The sequence below is a fragment of the Colobus angolensis genome, unplaced genomic scaffold (genome assembly GCF_000951035.1).
Source record: "Colobus angolensis palliatus isolate OR3802 unplaced genomic scaffold, Cang.pa_1.0 Scaffold34, whole genome shotgun sequence".
Lineage (NCBI taxonomy): Eukaryota > Metazoa > Chordata > Mammalia > Primates > Cercopithecidae > Colobus > Colobus angolensis.
The window spans coordinates 3,322,554-3,341,070 of record NW_012116710.1 but is presented as its reverse complement, the minus strand read 5'-3'; the positions used below and the strand labels follow the sequence as shown (position 1 = coordinate 3,341,070).

Here is an 18,517-nt window from a genome sequence, read left to right as displayed (position 1 = left end):
CAATCTTTGATATCTTTTGATAGCATGAAATTCTTTCCTCCTGAAGTTCCTCATGTTTAAAATTTCCAGCTTCTTCCTTCTCATGTATCCACATCCTTACTTAAGGGTTCAGCTCAGTGCAACCATCTCATGAAGCAACCACTGACCATTCCAGTTCTGCATGTGTATCTTTTTCTCTGAACTTTTGTTGCATGCTTTTCCTCAATCAGATATTGCCTGGCTCTATTATTTAATTTTTTCAGTCGTAGGTACTGTCTTTGAAACAAGACCATGAGCAAAGAATATGTCACAATTCTATTTTGTCTAAAACAGTGCTGCATACATAAAGGTAGTGCAATAACTACTTGTTTAATAAATAATACATACAAGTAGGAACCAAAAAATTTAAATGCCAATAACTAGTCTAGTCTTTCATGTGACTTAGAAGCCATGCTTCAAATTCTAAAGAAAGCTTAAAAGCCCAACCAGTCTGTGAACTGAATATCCCTCATCCCTAAATTAAAAGTAGCTAGCAAAGGGATCTATGTATTTTTATGGATTCATTTTCAATATCTGCAACAAAAAAGTCTATGCAAAGATTAAATCTACAAAATTGTAAATGCGTATCTGTCATGGAAATTCTTTTCTAAATTCAATTCTATAGCACGCTTTGCATCACATGTTGATAAATTTAAAAATAATATTTAGTCAAGGCTGCTAATACTACTAAGATTAATTAGTAGAAATAAATGCATATCTGAAAGTGTTCCATGACACTGCAATTTTATTACTTGCACAATATTTGCTAGGAATTGTGTTAAGCACTAGGGATCCCTGAACATGGTCTCTGTTCTCAAAAAATACACTATAAAAAATATTGAATCAACGATAGTATGAAAATCAATCCATCCCAGTCATAAACTCAGTGCTGTGAGAGGACACTGAGCAGCCTGGTGTGTCTGACCCATAAGATTTGTGGGAGCAGGTGGAGGCGATGACATCGAAGAGGTAGGCTGGGCCAACCACAGAGTCTCTAATGCTGTCTGAAAGGGGATGAAATATAACTATGGACTGGAGGATGATGGAAAAATGGATTGCTGGGTCACAGAGATAATCTGCAATAACCCAAACGAGGAATAAGGAAAATCTGAACTAAAACAATAATCAATGGAAATAAAATGGTTAGAAAAATTTATAGTAGCAGCGATCAGTAGGTTCCTATACAGAAAGATTTTGTGTCTCCCTCCACCTCCACCCTGCAGCATTTGGCACCTGGGGGCAGAAGTGTACCAAAAAAAATGAATTATTCTTAGACTCTCATTTGCTGTTTCTATTACTTTTATTCCAAAGCCTGATGCATAAATTAGTTACCCCATATATATTAAGAACATTCATTAGTGAGACTTTTTGTAACTTCCATGTAACACTTAGAGGGAAGCAAGACACTCAACCACATGCCAGCCACCACTCATCCCAGTCCAGCTGATCTTCAGAAGATGATGAACTTAAAGGAAGTGAGTCCATGCTGTCGGACACAGAGGCCATATAAATGAGTGACTGCTGCCATTAAGCACAAAGTCAGCTTTTCCTGGTAAATATGTGGTAGGGTACTGACGTGGGCCTCTAACATCTCATACTTTTCATGTTGGTGTATAACATAAAAGAGAAAACTGAACTAATTAACACAATGAAGGAGCTTAATGTTTTTCCCAAACAAAAATATTAAAAAGATATTGAATCATTGCAGAGATTCTTTGAACTCACATCACATAGATAAGCATTTAAAAAACAATTTAGTCTTCTCTTCTCTTTTCTTTTTTTCTTTGACAAGGTCTCACTGTGACCCTCAGGCTGGAGTGCAGTGGTGCAATCATGGCTCACTGCAGCCTTGACCTCCCGGCTCAAGTGATCCTCCTGCTTCAGCCACCTGAGTAGCTAGGATTACTGGCAGGTGCCACCATGTTTGGCTAATTTTTTTTATTTTAATTTTTGCAGAGACAGGGTCTCACTATGTTGCTTATGCTGGTCTCCAACTCTTGGCCTCAAGCCATCCTCCCCCTGGGTATCCCAAACTGCTGGGATTACAGGTGTGACCCACCCACTGTGCCTGGCCTGTATTTCTTATAGTAATATAGTTATTGTGGGGTCTGAAACAGAAATAAACAAATGCAGAAATATCTAAGTAATTTAAACAAATGACTCATGCTACGGATCAGTTTCTAGCAGGTAGAGCACCCAAGTATGTTCCTATAAATCTTAAATTAATGAAAACATATTATTACCAGCAAGGAAATAAATACCAGTATCTACTGGTATTTATTTAGACAATACCAAAAGACAAACACCACATTCTGCTCAGCTTTAATTTGTAGCAAGAAAGCAGGGACTAAGGAATAATGACGCACATTCCTCTAGCAATATATACATGCATACATACATACATATATATATACACACACACACATGCATATATACATAAATGTCCAAGATGCATTTCTAACAATGCATCCTCAAAAAAGGTTAGTACGTGCTAGGAAACAGTCAATCCTTACTGCAAAATGTAATACCTCTGTATGCAGCATAAGGGAGCAGTCTCCATTTACACTCCATCCCTTAAAGAATTACTTAGATTTGACTAGTGCATGGGGCACTGATTAGCGTGTACTGGTGACTGTTAGCTTGAGTAAGTTACTTGACCTCTTTCTATTTTGATTTATTCATTTGGAAAAGATAAAAAAAGTGAAGGCAATTATTAGAGTAATACCATAAATATATGCTCTAAATTATTTCTAAGCCCTTTATATATTTGATCTTACTTGATCCTTAACACAAACATCTCTTACTTAACAGGTAAGGAAACTTAAAAGATGGCCAAAGAACAGAAGAGTAAAGACAGTAACTAAGTGGCCTGGCTCCCAAAGCAGTGAATTTCCCTGGAATGACATTGTTAAGGTTCTTTCAAAGTATAACTAAAAGGTCAGCATCAGTAAAAATAAATAAATAAATAAATAAAAGTAAAAATTGAGTATTAAACATCTCTATAGTAATAGGAAATTACTATTATATGTAATTATCTCAATACTTCATGAGTAATATACTTTGTATTTCCAGTGAAAGTGACAAGGAGGATTTTGTGGTTTATTAGTCATGCCAGATTTCTCTAGGTATGCATAAAAGATTGCTTAAAAAATTAAGTCTTGTCAATTGTATTTATACTTTAGTGGTTACTTCTGTATATAAAAGTACTTCAATTTTACGACATTATCTGGAAGAAGTTCAATAACAGATTTTTAATACTCCACTCCTACAAAATGATTGTAAAGCTCCATGGGAATTTAGATTTGCACAAGTTATTAGGATGTGACCTTTCCCTTAGATTTCTTATTTTAGGATCAACTTAACATGGTATTTCCCCAGTGGGAGCTGCTGTACTTCCTTCACAGATAAGAAAAATAGCAATCACAAATTATACTGAGCAAACTTAGGGAAACATACATTTCTGTGATGCAGACAAAACTGAAATCTTAAAAGGAGAACACACTATGTATTCCTTGGGCTTGGGAGGAAAGCCATGTGGCTTGTTAACAAAAGAAAACAAAAGTCATGCCATTATGGTATTTCCCTGAAATTTATACCTGATTGTTTCTTGTCCCAGCCACCAAGTCTTATGACTTTTAAAGATTATTAAAGATGTTTACGTCACTAAATTTCCTACGTCCTGTCTAGTGGGAGTATAAAAGGTTAAAAATATCTAACTTTTAATAATTTAAATTATTTCAGATCACAGGATCTGGACTGAAGAACAAGAAGTCACAAGTTTAAAGGAAAAAAAACTAGAACGGTATGAAAGAGAACACAGTTGCTTTCCTTTTGCCCCATGGAACTAGCTCCAATTACTGAGTACTTACTATGTAACACTGTATATGTATGATTTGTGATATATAAGTTATTGGAGGCACCCAAAGAACCAAGCATGCCATAAGTCAGACTGTAGCGCTCATAGTTGGCTTTATTTATTTGAGGCAAAGAAAACTGGGGAAGGAGACACTGAACCCCCAAACAGAAACTGTTGAGAATGAACAGGAGAGAATTTCACCCATAATCTTTTTCCTATTCATTATAATGCATTGTAAACATATAGTTTTGTATCTTAAAATTCTTATATCTTTATTCTAAAATTTGTTTCCCAAATATTCAAACCACAAATTTAAAAACACTTGGTTTTAAATAAGTATTTTTTAAAAACTGAACTGAACTGATCTCTGTGAAAATCCTACTTTGTTAAATCTGCATTTTCAAAAGCAATCATTTCTTCCTAATAACTAGCAACTGAGACTTACAGGCCGTAAGGGACCCACAGCACAGTCTTTACATTTTATTTAAATCTGACATAGCCTCAGGAAATAATCTGTAACTTCTTTGCTATTAAGCTGGGTTTTTTAAAAAAACACCATTTGGGAGGCCAAGGCAGGAGGATTGCTTGAGGCCAGACGTTTGAGACCAGTCTGAGCAACACAGCAAGGCCTCATCTCTGAAAATAATTTAGCAATTAGCCAGGTGTGGTAGTGTGTGCCTGTAGTCCCAGCTACTCGGGTGGCTGAGGCAAGAGGGTCACTTGAGTCCAGGAATTTGAAGTTGCAGTCAGCTATGATCGCACCACTGCACTCCAGCCTGAGCAACAGAGGAAGGCCCTGCCTCTAAAGAATAAAAATAAAAACAAACTGCTCACATTGTTCTAATCTCTAAACAACTATTGAAGCTCTTCACTCTCCAGCCTCCTACCACTATCATACATATAAAGCCTTAAGTAAATGATAATTCATTTAAATTAACAGAAATCATTTAAATGTACTTCCAAAATATATTTATGCTTTGTATGTTTTGTTCATTTGCTTAATATATCCTCCAAGCAATTTGAAACATCATAAAATTAATAATGCAAGAGTAAGGTAATTAATTGCTCAAACACTTTAACACAGAAATTCCTCTCGTGGCAATTTATCTGAAGAAAATAATTTTTTTAATTGAGTGAAATATGTACATAAAGATATTCATGGTATGTAATGGTATAAGAATAAAACATAATTATACAATAATTAAAAAACCAGAAGCCACCTAAAAACCAGCTTAGTAAATTATGTGCTATCACTAAGATTATTGCCATTATGAAAAATCTGAAAGCCAGATAGAAATGAAAAATTTATAGGACATAACAGTGAAAGAGGCTGAGGGCCAAGCGATAAATATACAGCAACTGTCAGTAAATAAAAAGCATACACATGTGAACAAAACTGGAAAAAACTACAGAAGAATAGTTTTTTCATGTGGTTGTGATCTTTTTGTTTTAAAAAATATTTCACAGCTTTCTAGTAATAAAAATGAAAAGAAATGAACAAAAATGAAACAAGCCCAAAGGCCAAAATTCAAAAGCAAAAGTAATTTGTCTTCGTTCCTAATCACATTTCCACTCGCCTTTAAGGTTGGGGCAGTAAGCATTGCTTATGTTTCAACAATCAAGCCCTGAATTCATAGCAAGGGTATAGCTAGGCAGAGAGTTTATTTACAGAGGGCAGGACTGAACTTTGCATGTGAGCACATACAGAAAATGATAAAGATCGTTGTGTCCTATTAGTAATTTACAGAATTGTGATTTGCTCCACCCAGTACATCTATAATTGAATTCCTCAGTCATAAAATCATTGAGACCAAACAAGTTCAGATATCTTTTATCTAAACCCTTTTTCTCCCTCACCATCAGTTAACATATTTCTTATGGGGCTTTTCTTCTTTTTATAGATTCATTTGTCTTAGTTATAAATTAACCCCACAAGCAACTCTCCCAGCCACCCAGCTCTACTGTTTCCTGTGTACCAGATTTTTTTTAACCTCACAATTTATGGTATACAGGCCATTTAAACTGCCAGTTGGTAAATGATGTCCAGGAACCATCTTTAGATTTTTTTTTAAAAAAAAGTTCCTAAGGATTAATGGTCCTCTAAGCAGAGATTCTCCTTAGAGCCAGACACCCTGGCAAAGAAGTGTATACAACTGCTGAAGACTTGTTACTTCTTTTTTAGTTTTTAAAACTGTAATAAAATATACACAATATAAAATTTACCATTTTAACCATTTTAAGTGTGCATTCAATGGCATTAAGTACATTCATAATGTTGTGTAACCATTCTCCAGGATGTTTTCATCTTGCAAAACTGAAACCGTCCCCATTAAACACTAACTCCCCATTCCCTTCCCATGCCCCAGCCCCCGGTAAGCACCATTCTACTTTCTATCTCTATGAAATTTAACTATTTTAGGTGCAACTTCTGTTATTTCCTGTTTCACCTAAAAAATGTGAACTAGTGTAGTTTGCTAAATTAGTTGAACATACACAAGAGTTACCAGCAAAAAAAATTCAGGTTCGAATTCCAAATACTTCACATTTCATTTTTCATGCCAAAATGCTTGAATTTAGACCGTTCATTTTCAGATGTCAAAGTACATACCTGCTCCTAAGTTTGTCTTTTAAGAGTCTGCTCTTTTGATTTTTTTTTTCTTTTCTGAGATGGAGTTTCACTCTTATTGCCCACGCTGGAGTGCAATGGCACGATCTCGGCTCACTGCAACCCCCGCCTCCCAGGTTCAAGCGATTCTCCTGCCTCAGCCTCCCTATTCAGCTGGGATTACAGGCATGTGCCACCACGCCCGGCTAATTTTGTATTTTTAGTAGGGACGGGGTTTCTCCATGTTGGTCAGCCTGGTCTCAAACTCCCAACCTCAGGTAATCCGCCCGCCTTGGCCTCCCAAAGTGCTGGGATTATAGGCGTGAGCCACCGCGCCCGGCCCTGCTCTTTTGATTTTAAAAGGCTTTATGCTTTTCTAAAATTAAACTTATTTTCTAGACAATTGAACGCTGTCATTGATATCCTTTAAGAATGAAAGTTCCCTTAGGACCACTTGTTTTCACTGAATTCCCATTTTGCCTAGAAACAATATGGTCTTCTTCTCTCCTCTCTGCATTCAAATAAATATAAGACAACGAGTTCTAAATTCTTGTTCAAATACTGTCTTGGGTAATGATGATTGGGTGGATCAAGAGATTTTTTTCAAAGTATTTCACAAAATACTTTGACAGTTCTGGTGTGAACTTTCAAATCAGACCCTCACTGTCACCAACTTTACTGCTAAGATGTGGTTCCAGAGGAGGCAGAGCTTTGTGGAGTTATTCCCACTCACAGGTTTCTAGAGAGCTGCAACTGGAAGCAACTGGCTAAAGTATTCAGTGCACTAAACAGAGACCAGACTTGTAGAGGTAGAGATGGGAGTGTGTATGAGAAGGATTAGAAAACAGCTCAAGAAATAGTCATGATGAAAAGAATGCCTTTGCCTTACACTGTTCTAAGATTTGCAAATGCAGAATATTAACTCTACAAATTAGCCAAAATCTAATGAGAATGATTATTTAGTGACTCCACTGTGACCTGTAAAAAACTTCTTAACTTGAAATAATCTGAGGCTTACAGAAAGGTTGCAAAGATAGTAGAGGGAGTTCCTATGTACCCTTTAGCCAGCTTCCCCCTCCAGCTACCACAGTGCAGTCCCAGTACAATTATCAATGTTGATACACTGAAGCCAAGATACAGCATCCACCTGAGTTCCAGCAACAGATGAATGGATAAAGAAAATGTGGTTCACATACGCAATGGAATACCATTCAGCCATAAAACAGAATGAAATCCTGTCATTTATGACAACATGGATGAGCCTGGTGGTTATTAGGTTAAATGAAGTAAGCCAGACAGATACCACATGCTCTCACTCATATGTGGAAGTTTAAAAAGTTCATCTCATAGAAGCAGACAGTAGAATAGTTGCTACTAGAGGCTGGGAAGGGCTGGGGATAGCCAGAGATTGGTTACCAGATACAAAATTACAGTTAGATACAAGGAACAGTTCTAATGTTCTATAGAACCGTGGGATGAATATAATTAATAACAACCTATTATAAATTTTCCAGTAGCTAGAAGAGCAGATTTTGAATGTTCCCAACACAAAAAAATTATAAGCGTTTGAGGTGATGGATATGCTACTTACCCTGACTTGATCATTACACATTGTACGCATGTATTGAAATATCACACTGTACCACATAAATATGTACAATTATGTGTTAATCAAAAATAATAATAAAAGCAAAAAAAAAAGACCTAATAAATTGAGAATGGCACAATCCTATAACTATTTGGATTTCACTAGTTTTCCTACTAATGTCCTGTTTCAGCTCTAGGATCCAATCCAGGATCCCACATTGCATTTAGTTGTTATGCAATATTCTCCTCCAAATCTGTGGTGGTTCCTTAGTAAAGCTGTGTCTTTTATGCCTCTGATATTGTTGAATGGAGAGGGTCAGATATTTTGAAGAATGTGTCTGTATTTAGGTTAAAGCTTTCTCACAGTCAAATGAGATTAAGGATGTCTGGGAAGAGGACGAAAGGCATGATGTGTTCCTTTCAGGACACTCTATTGGGGCACATGTGCTCACTATGTCTTATTATCCTTGCTACTGACCTTGATCATGTGGTTAAGGTGGTGTCTATCAGGATTGTCCACTGTAAAGTTACTATTTTTCCTTTTGTAATTAATAAGTGGGGGCAGATACTTTGAGGTTATGCAAATATCTGTTTCACCTTAAACTTTCACTCAATTATTTTATTTTATTTTATTTATTTATTTTTTGAGAGGGAGTCTTGCTCTGTCGCCCAGGCTGGAATGCAGTGGTACGATCTTGGCTCACTGCAACCTCCACCTCTTGAGTTCAAGTGATTCTCATGCCTCAGCTTCCCAAGTAGCTGGGATTATGGGCACCTGCCATCACACCCAGCTAATTTTTGTATTCTTAGTAGAGCTGGAGTTTCACCATGTTGACCAGTCTGGTCTCAAAGTCCTGACCTCAAGTGATCCGCTCACCTCAGCATCCCAAAGTGCTGGGATTACAGGCGTGAGCTACCATGGCTGGCCCACTTACTAATTTTAGTATTTATCGGTGGAAGTTGCATGCAGCAATTATTGCTGTGACTTTGTGACAACAATTTTCTATTTCTCCCATTCCTTTTACATTAATTAAAGTTTTCTACAAGGAAGAGTTCTTCTCCCCCCATTTATTTACTTATTCGGTTATTTATTTAAATCAATCTGGACTCGTGTGTATATTTTATCTATAAATAAGATTATAATTCGATATTATACATAGTTATTTTATTGATGAAATTGTTCCAGCTTTGGCCACTGGGAGCTCTTTCAGGTTGACTTTTCTGAGCACATCCTTACTTTCTGGCCCCACAACATCCTCCAGGCTCAGTTTGTATTTTCCCTGCCCCAGACTTAGAATTAACCACTTCTCCAAAGAGCTCTGGTTTCCTTTAAGGAAAATGGTATAGATTGAGTATCTCTTAACCAAAATGTTTGGGACCAGAAATATCTCGGATTTTGAAATTTTTTGGATTTTGGAATATTTGCTTAACACTTACTTGTTGAGCATCCCAAATCCAAAACTCCAAAATCCAAAATACTCCAAGGATTGTTTTCTTTGAGCATCACCTATATGCCCAAAAAGTTGGGAATCTGGAAGCATTTTGAATTTCAGATTTTCAGATTGGGATGCTCAGCCTGTATTTGGAAACCACGATCTAGTTTGCTACTGGGGAGTCCCTGCTCTAGGTCCTCTTAGCAGACAGAGTTAGCAAACATATGTATGTATAGTAACCCACATATATACACATCTCTATATTAATTTCTGTATCCATCTGATGACTCTTTATTCAATATTGCTCATTGTGGATTTCATTTATTTGCAGATTTCAGGAAAATGAGCTATTCTGTGATAGCTCATGATTTACCAAAATCAATAGTCCTAAAACTACATAAAACCTTAAAGTGGTACGTCTCCTTTTCCTTCCCAAAAAAGTTGGGGACTAAGAATTGCCTTAGAACCCTATAGTTAGGCCTCAGAAAGATAAATTATCCATGGTGGATATCCCAAAACTTTGGGAGCCCCTGGAGCCTCTGAAATCCTATCCCAATCTAGTGAGTTCCAGGAAGGAAGTAGTTTTAACGTCAGGTACCAGCTATAACTTAGCAATTCTTCCTCCTAGAATGGAGCACATCTGGCTAATACGAAGCTACTTTCTCCTTTGTGACCACAGATTATGACTGCATGGCCAATAGGGAACCAGGCAAGAAATCTTAATTTTTATCTCAATTTAATTAAAAGTATCATAAGAATCTAAAATCACGTGATTATTACTTAAGTAGAAAAATAAGATGAACGTAAAAGACTTTAATTAGAGATTCATTTTTAAGGATTTGAGTTATTTCTCAACTTCTAGGTCATTTTCCTATCCTACCTTTGTTTCGTGTTAGACAAATATGTTACACTGCATAGTCCAACTGACTGGAAAATTATATAGCAGAAAGTATTATAACAGTCAAAAATAACTCTCTAGGAAATTTTACAGTAAAATACTATGTATAATTTGCATACTCTTTAAAAGGGATACTTTTCAATACAAATGCAGTATAAATTCTGATTTTACTTACTGTTAAAGGCTGACTCTTGTTTGAGAAAATGACCTTCTTGCTGTAAATTTGTGGTTTAGTGTTGGCTTCTTTCAAATCTGAACAATTAAAAAGAAACAAGATTTTCAATACACACATATTCAAAATGTGTACACATGTACACAGCCTAGGCTGCCAAAACGCACATGCCCAAATAAATTTACCTTCTCTACTAGATTTCAATCTGAATGTTTGCTTTCCCTGAGCCTACAATGCTTCATATTCTCTAGAAGTAACAGATCACAAAATGTTTCATCATAAATCATGCAGGGCGGGATAATCTTTTTAAAATTATTTCATAAAAGAAACATGTATTAGATTCATTTCACCTACTTTCCTATTTCCATCACTAACATGAATGAAGCCCCTTTCCATCTTTGATGTCACATGAACGATGATACCTCTACTACTGCGCAGACTTAAGAAAAACTAGACCTTAAAAGGATTAATAACCTTGAAAGTTAATGTTTGATAAGTTATACATTGCAAAAACAATCCTTAATAAAATATAACTTCATTCTAGATGACACATGGTTAGTAAGCCTAAGGTGACAATACAGTCTTGTACCACAACCACTTAGGCAAGGCAAATGCAGCACACTCCTTGCGAAGCAGACTTTTCAGAGGATGAACCAGAGAGCAGATCATCTAAGCAAATGGTCCTAGGGTCTTAGGATTCACAACCTTATCTCTTATGAAAGGCTCAAGGATCCTAGAATAGCTGTATTTTCCATCAAGACAAAACAGCATCTAATGCCAAAAGCCTTATCATCAGGGCTTGAATAGTGCCAACATCGAGACCTGACATTCTACACAGTCTAACCTACATGAAACTCTACAGTGTTTTCTCTTTTAAATCTGTACCTTTTAATTTCTATTTTAATAATCTTAAACTTTAAATTTATATAATTTTAATTTATAATTGATGAAAGCTATTTTATTACTTAACACTTGGCATAAATGTAGTAGACTACGAAGATAAAATGCTTCCCATTTTGTTTACTCTAGCAGGAAATAATATAAATTATAGCCAACGTATTTTGCCTGTTTGTTTATTTCTCTGGCATTGTTTAGTACTTCTATTTGAAAAATGAAAGAAAATCTTTTCACTTTAGAAGGTTGAGGCAGGCAGATTGCCTGAGCCCAGGAGTTCGAGACCAGCCTGAGCACTACAGCGAAATCCCGTCTCTACAAAAAATAGAAAAATTAGGTGGGCAAGGTGGCGTGTGCCTGTAGTCCCAGCTACTCAAGAGGCTGAGGCAGGAGGAACTCTTGAGTCCTGGAGTTCAAGGCTGCAGTGAGCTATGATCACACCACTGGACTCCAGACTGGGCAGCAGAGTGAGACGCTGTCTCAAAAATAAAAAAGAAAACTTTTTAATACAGATTCAATATCAAAAATAAAGCAACAATTTTCATTCCAGAATGGGACATGTTCTTCTTTAGAAAGAGCTTATGTGTCAGTGTGTTATGCCCGCATGTTTTATGTTTTCTGGCTGTGACTGCTGACCGGTATCATGGCAATTTACATAAACACACTCTAATTTGTTAGCCAGAAACGAAAGGTGCACCCACAGCGAAACCGCTCATTACACACAACACATAGAACACATGAGAGATGAGAAACAACTTTATCTATGACAGATTACCATTTGGGGTTTTTTTGGTCTTTTGCATTCTTTTTTTACATTTAAGGCAACTATTAAAAAGGGCTCAAATATGTGAAAACAAAAGGAAAGAATTTTAATCTAAAAAACTGAACAAAATCTGTATGTAAAAATTAAAGAATGTTGATTCCAGGTTAAGATTAAGTTGTACCAGCTTTCCTTGATACTTGGGCCAATTTTCCTTTGAAATACATATGTATTGCTTCGGAAGTAGATGGGCAAAAAGTAAAGATTTCTAGAAACTGGTATCTATTCCTAGTGTGTAGCTCCAAGTGTTGACTCAAACAGAAAACTTGGCTGGTTCTCACTACTGTCAGAGTTAGACAGATTTAGGTAACCTTTCCCCAGACCCCCTCCTGCTACTAGTCCTCCTCCTTCTGAACCCATTCAGAATTGCGCTATATCTTAGAAGGAATCGTCTCCAGACATGAAACACAGTAGGGCAGAGACAAGAGCGATTCTGCGGGGGAGTAGACACCAAGGACTGCAGTTCTTTCGCCTCTGCCATCTGGTCAATTAACTCAAGACTGGTTTATATTCATTTGATTATATAAACGCCCTACCCATCATCTCTAGAAGCCAGAGAACTGGGCTGTGAAGACAGCAGACAATTGCCTCACACTTCAACACAGCCCACGTTAGATAGGGGCTGCTCATCTCTACTCACACAATGGTTTTACATCTGGGATGCGATTTTTACCAGAACCTAAGTAAATAATAAGGCAGGTCAAGGGTAGTTTACTCAGACTAACTTGTCAGAAATGAAATAAATGGGGAAGTTGACTTAAGTTATAGAAAAATATTTAACAGTGGAAATAACTGAAAACTTACCAAAGAATTACTTCCCCCAAAAGCTATTAGTTTTATAGGTGATTTTTTAAAGCTTTCAATGAAAAGATAATTTTCCTATATAAGCTGTTTCTAAGTAGGAAAAAATATAGTGACATAATTAACTTTTCTGGAGTATCATAACACTGATATTAAAACCTGACAACAGAGAAAAACATCAGTCCCACTTATCAATATTGATTTTAAATAATAAATAAAATGCTAATTAATAAATTAAATCCTCTATTAAAATAATGAACCACCTTAATCAAGTTATATTTATCTCAGAAAGGCAAAGAAGATTTAATATTTGAAAATCTACTAAAATGTGTCACAGCACTAGGTCAAAAAACCGTATGATTACTACAAAAATGACAGAAACAGTACTCAGTAAAATTCAACATCCATTCTTGACAAAATTTCTTTTAAAAAGTATGAAACTTTAAGAACAAGAATATTAATCTCAAACTTTATAATCAGTATCATCTTAATTGTGAAATACTGGAGCAGCATTTCCCAAAATGTATTCTATAGATAACTTGTTCCCTAAGATTTTCCAACAGAAAAGGTTCTACCATAAAATAAATTTGCATATGGTCTTCATTTTTTGAGATTAATAAAGTACATTAGCATAGTATGTACTCTGTAAACCTTGTAATTTAAAAAACAAAACCACCATCAACAGTAACAATCTGCTTCTCAGTTTAATTCAATGGTTCTCAAACTTATTTGAACACATGTTTTTAATTTTTTATTATTTCACTCCTCAACTCACTTTACTGTGGTTTTTGTTACCTACCTTTCTACTGAAACTTAAGTACATGCCATCTCCTTCCTGCTAAATCCATTAGACTTTTCTTGACTTCAATTCTATTTTTCCAGTGGCATGCTGGTAAATATTTAACTGGCTCTCCTTGCAGAGAAAAATGCCCTGATTGGTAGTGTTTGCCAATTTTTGTGGTGTAAATAATCCCACCATGACTGATTTAAAAGCAACACAAATATTAAAGTGTACTTCCACTACTCAGATACCATGAACATGAATCATCTCAGCAATGTAAAATAATTAGGAAGTGGTGTGCTTTGTATATTTATTACTTTTATTTTTAATATAATTTGTTTAACTGTATTCAATTTAAGTGTTAATAATAGCATGCATAACAATTGGCTCAATAAAATTCTGAAAATTTAACAACACGGCTGCAGCACATCATAGTCTCTGCCTCTGCAGCATTTGATATTTTGCCCATCTTCTACTATTGAATCTGTCTCTTCTCTTGACTCCTTGAGATCAGTTTCTCCTTTTTTTTTTGAGACAGGGTCTTGCTCTGTCACCCAGGCTGGAGTACAGTGGTGTGATCATGGTTTACTGTAGCCTCAACCACCCAGGCTCAAGTGATGCTCTCACCTCAGTCTTCCAAGTAGCTGGGACTACATGTGTGCACCACCACACCCAGCTAATTTTTCATTTTTTGTAGAGGCAAGATCTCCTTATGTTGTCCATGCTGATCTCTAACCCACCTTGGCCTCCCAAGTGCTGGGATTACAGGTGTGAGTCACCGTGCGTGGCCTCCTATTATCCTACCATATGATGACTATCTCAGTCTCTTTTCCTGGTACTCCTTCTTTCTGAGCTTTTCTATTTTGTGCTCTCCAAGTTTCTTCTTGGCCTTCGTCTCTTCTTTATATTCTTGCCCTCAGCACTCTGACTCATAAACACATCTACTTGCTTACAGCTCCCAAATCTCTCTCTAAACACAACTCCTCTCTTGAGAGTTCCAAGGAAGAACAATTCAACACCTAATTGGACAACTCCTCATTCTCTGAAAAATTAAAAGAAATTCCCTTCTTTACCAGGGTCTTTCAAAATACATTAAAGAAAATTCAGTTTATAACCACAAAGCAACTCTTCTCATATACTCCTTCCCTTTAATTTCCCCTTAATTCCCTCTAATTTTCCTTTAAATGTTCTCACACACCATGCTCTCCAAAGTGTCTCCTTCACCAAAGGCCGTCCTACCTACACAGTCTTTATTCCCAGCCCAGGAATTTCACAATCTCTCCCTCTTCCTCTGATTCCCAGCACTTTGTTATGTATATCAACCCAAATCTTCTGCTTTCATGACCAGTTCCTTTCTACTCATTCTCTAATTCTTCTTCACAAAAATATAGGACTGACCTTGTAAGATCAACTTTTTTAAGAGTATGGGAAGGGATTACCGTACTGTCAAATTACAATTCTCTGTGGTGGGTTGGGGCAGGTGGAAGTATGTGAACACTCACAAATGACTAATTTTTGTCCCATGCAAGTAAACACATGGATCTGTCCCCTAACCCCACCATAGCTGACTGATTCAATTAGAGGCCAGACACAAGATGAACCGTTTACATTCCTCTCCAGATTTTTACAACACTGATAAAATCTGCTATATTCAATTGACCTCTATATCCTGACACAAAATAAAATGCCTTTAGATTAAGAGGAATTTAAGAAAGAGAGACAAAAAGAAAATTTTCCTAACAGTGGTTGATTTTAAGTGATGATGAAGTCAGCAAATATAAAGATTTGGTGATCTAATTTACCTTGTCATAAGCAACAACAGGTACTTTCAAGTTGCTTACTACTTACAAGACACATAAGCTCATTTGCAGTGAATTAACACAACTAAGAGTTTAAATTTAATCCACTGTCACATGTGAATATGGTTACACTTGTATAGGTCTAATTGTTAAATGTGGAATAGTGGTGGTGGTGGTGATGGGATGTGGACATCTCACTCCCTGGAAAGCAAAATACTTGCAAAGTAGGCTCCTGTGCAGGACAGGGTGGCTGGATTCAGACTGTCTGGGTTCAAATCCTAGTTTTTTTTTTTATCACCTGGGAGGTTATTTTACCTCTCTGTTCCTGTTTCTTCATCTGACTTTAATACTGTATATCGGGGGTCCCCCACCCCGGGGCTGTGAACCAGTAGCAGTCCATGGCCTGTTAGGAACCGGGCCACACGGCAGGAGATGAGCGGTGGGTGAGCCAACATTACTGCCTGAGCTCTGCCTCCTGTCAGATCAGCAGCAGCATTAGATTCTCAAAGGTGCAAACCCTATTGTGAACTGTGCATGTGAGGGATCTATGTTGCATGCTTCTTAGGAGAATCTAACTAATGCCTGATGATCTAAGGTGGAACAGTTTCATCCCGAAACCATTTCCCTCTGCCACCAATCTGCTGAAAAACTGTCTTCCATGAAACCAGTCCCTGGTGCCAAAAAGGCTGGGGACTGGCCAGGCGCGGTGGCTCAAGCCTGTAATCCCAGCACTTTGGGAGGCCGAGACGGGTGGATCACGAGGTCAGGAGGTCGAGACCATCCTGGTCTACACGGTGAAACCCCATCTCTACTAAAAAAAATACAAAAAACTAGCCGGGCGAGATGGCGGGCGCCTGTAGTCCCAGCTACTCGGGAGGCTGAGGCAGGAGAATGGCGTAAACCCGGGAGGCGGAGCTTGCAGTGAGCCGAGATCGCGCCACTGCACTCCAGCCTGGGCGACAGAGCGAGACTCCGTCTCAAAAAAAAAAAAAAAAAGGCTGGGGACTGCTGATGTGCATGGCTATTGAAAGAATAAAATGAGATAATGTATACAATGTGCTTAAAACAGAGTCTGATATAGAATACACATTCAACAAATATTAACTATTACCATCAAGAGCTAGATGACTTCTTTGGTGCTTAATTATGGAGTAATCATTTAGAAGGATGGTTAAATGACATTTTGGTTCAGGATTAACTGCAAAATGGTCTAAAGGCAGAGAGAATGGAGAGAAAATGTTCTCTAAGCACAAAATTGTATGGTTACATTTATAAATTGATTGTATTAGTCCAAAAAGTTATGATGGGAATTTGGGATTAGGAGGTAGAATGACACTATAGATTTGAAATATTAAGCAACAATTATTTGTTGAGCATCTGCTATTTGTTAGCAGTATTCTAGACAATAAAGATACAGAATTAACAAAACAAATATTCCAGCTCTTTTATGACTGCACATATGAAAGTGTAATAAAAAATTAGATGCTGAAGACACCTGCTATGTCTGCATTTGGAAAAAAGAGGGCAGAAACCAAGGTTGTTAAAGATAACTAGGAGTTATTCAACAACCATTATGCTTACAAAAATTTATGACTCAAAGTCTACCGACCTCCTTCTACCAATTTGAAGATTAGTGATTCAATACTTAAAAAAAAAATCAAAATCCATTTATAAGTGACATCCAACTTTATTTCATCTCATAAAGAGCAACATAACATTTTGTTAATGTTAAATTCAGAAAAAAAATCCCTATTTGATCATGTGTTTAGTAGATAAAAATACACTTCACTTCCATATTACAGTCAGAGACAACCAAAGGCAGAGACAGTAGGAACTGGGAAAGAGAGGAAAGGAAGTAGAAATTCAGAGGGAGAGAAACAGAGACAGAAAAAGAAGGAAAAAAGCAAACATAGGGAACACCAGGAAAGAAAAAGGGGAGAAGGATAGAGGGAACAAGAACAAGAGCTAGCGCCACAACTGAGGGGAAAACAGGAGGAAAGAGTGGAAGAGAGGAAGGAAAGAAGATAGAAGAGAGGAAAGGCTCAGACATTCCAATTAGTCAGAGGCAGTAACTTTTCCATGTTCAAGCTCAGCTATTTACTTTGGATATCAATATCAGAGAGAGTCGTCATTGGTTGTTAAATATTAAGAAATTAAGGAGTCACCAAAATTACTCAGCCAAAAAGTTTTCCCATTGTTATTACATATAAATACGACTTTAAAGAAACCATCTTTGCCTCTCTCTGCATTCACGTTTTCCTTTGCTCATACTATTTTTCCATTTGAAATATTTTGTCCACCCTCACCTCACATTCATTCAACAATATTCAATAAACATTTATTGGGTAACTACTGTATAATACCAGGCACATGTGAAATTTTTACATATATCTTAATGAAAAGTACAAGCCATTTTAATAATACACAATGAAAATTGGCTATTTTAACAAAATATTCTACTAGACTTGAAGTGAAACAAATTTTTTTCTTCTGCAGCTGTTTTCTTCACCTGATACCATAAGCATTAAAATCATCCTCATGAAAATAACGTCTTCTATTTGAGTGAAGAACATTCTAGAATTCCCCTTAAAATATAGTAAGACTATCACTCCTATAGGAGTCTACGTCCTCCACATCCTCTAAAGTACGATTAACCTGTGATCATTCTAGCTGTTAAACATAACAGTTTGACGTTTGCAGTAACTAGTCACATAAGTTGAACAATAAAAGTTATTTCACCCAATTAAAATGACATCCCAAAGACATCTTCAAGTGGTAGTCATGCCTGGTCTTGTTCAACCACAACATGACAGCACGGGGGCAAGAACGAATGATTTACAGGTCAGCAGCTTG

The 18,517-nt window shown here is 36.7% G+C and overlaps 1 protein-coding gene across 2 annotated transcripts in view; it reads right to left on the bottom strand.

The window, feature by feature from the left end:
- PPARG (peroxisome proliferator-activated receptor gamma) overlaps positions 1–18,517 on the bottom strand; it is a 153,284-nt gene that overhangs the window by 118,240 nt on the left and 16,527 nt on the right. For both annotated transcript variants that reach the window (XM_011952323.1, XM_011952322.1), the window contains exon 2: positions 10,573–10,649. The gene's annotated coding sequence lies outside the window, so the exon portion shown is untranslated. The remainder of the gene's footprint in view (positions 1–10,572; positions 10,650–18,517) is intronic.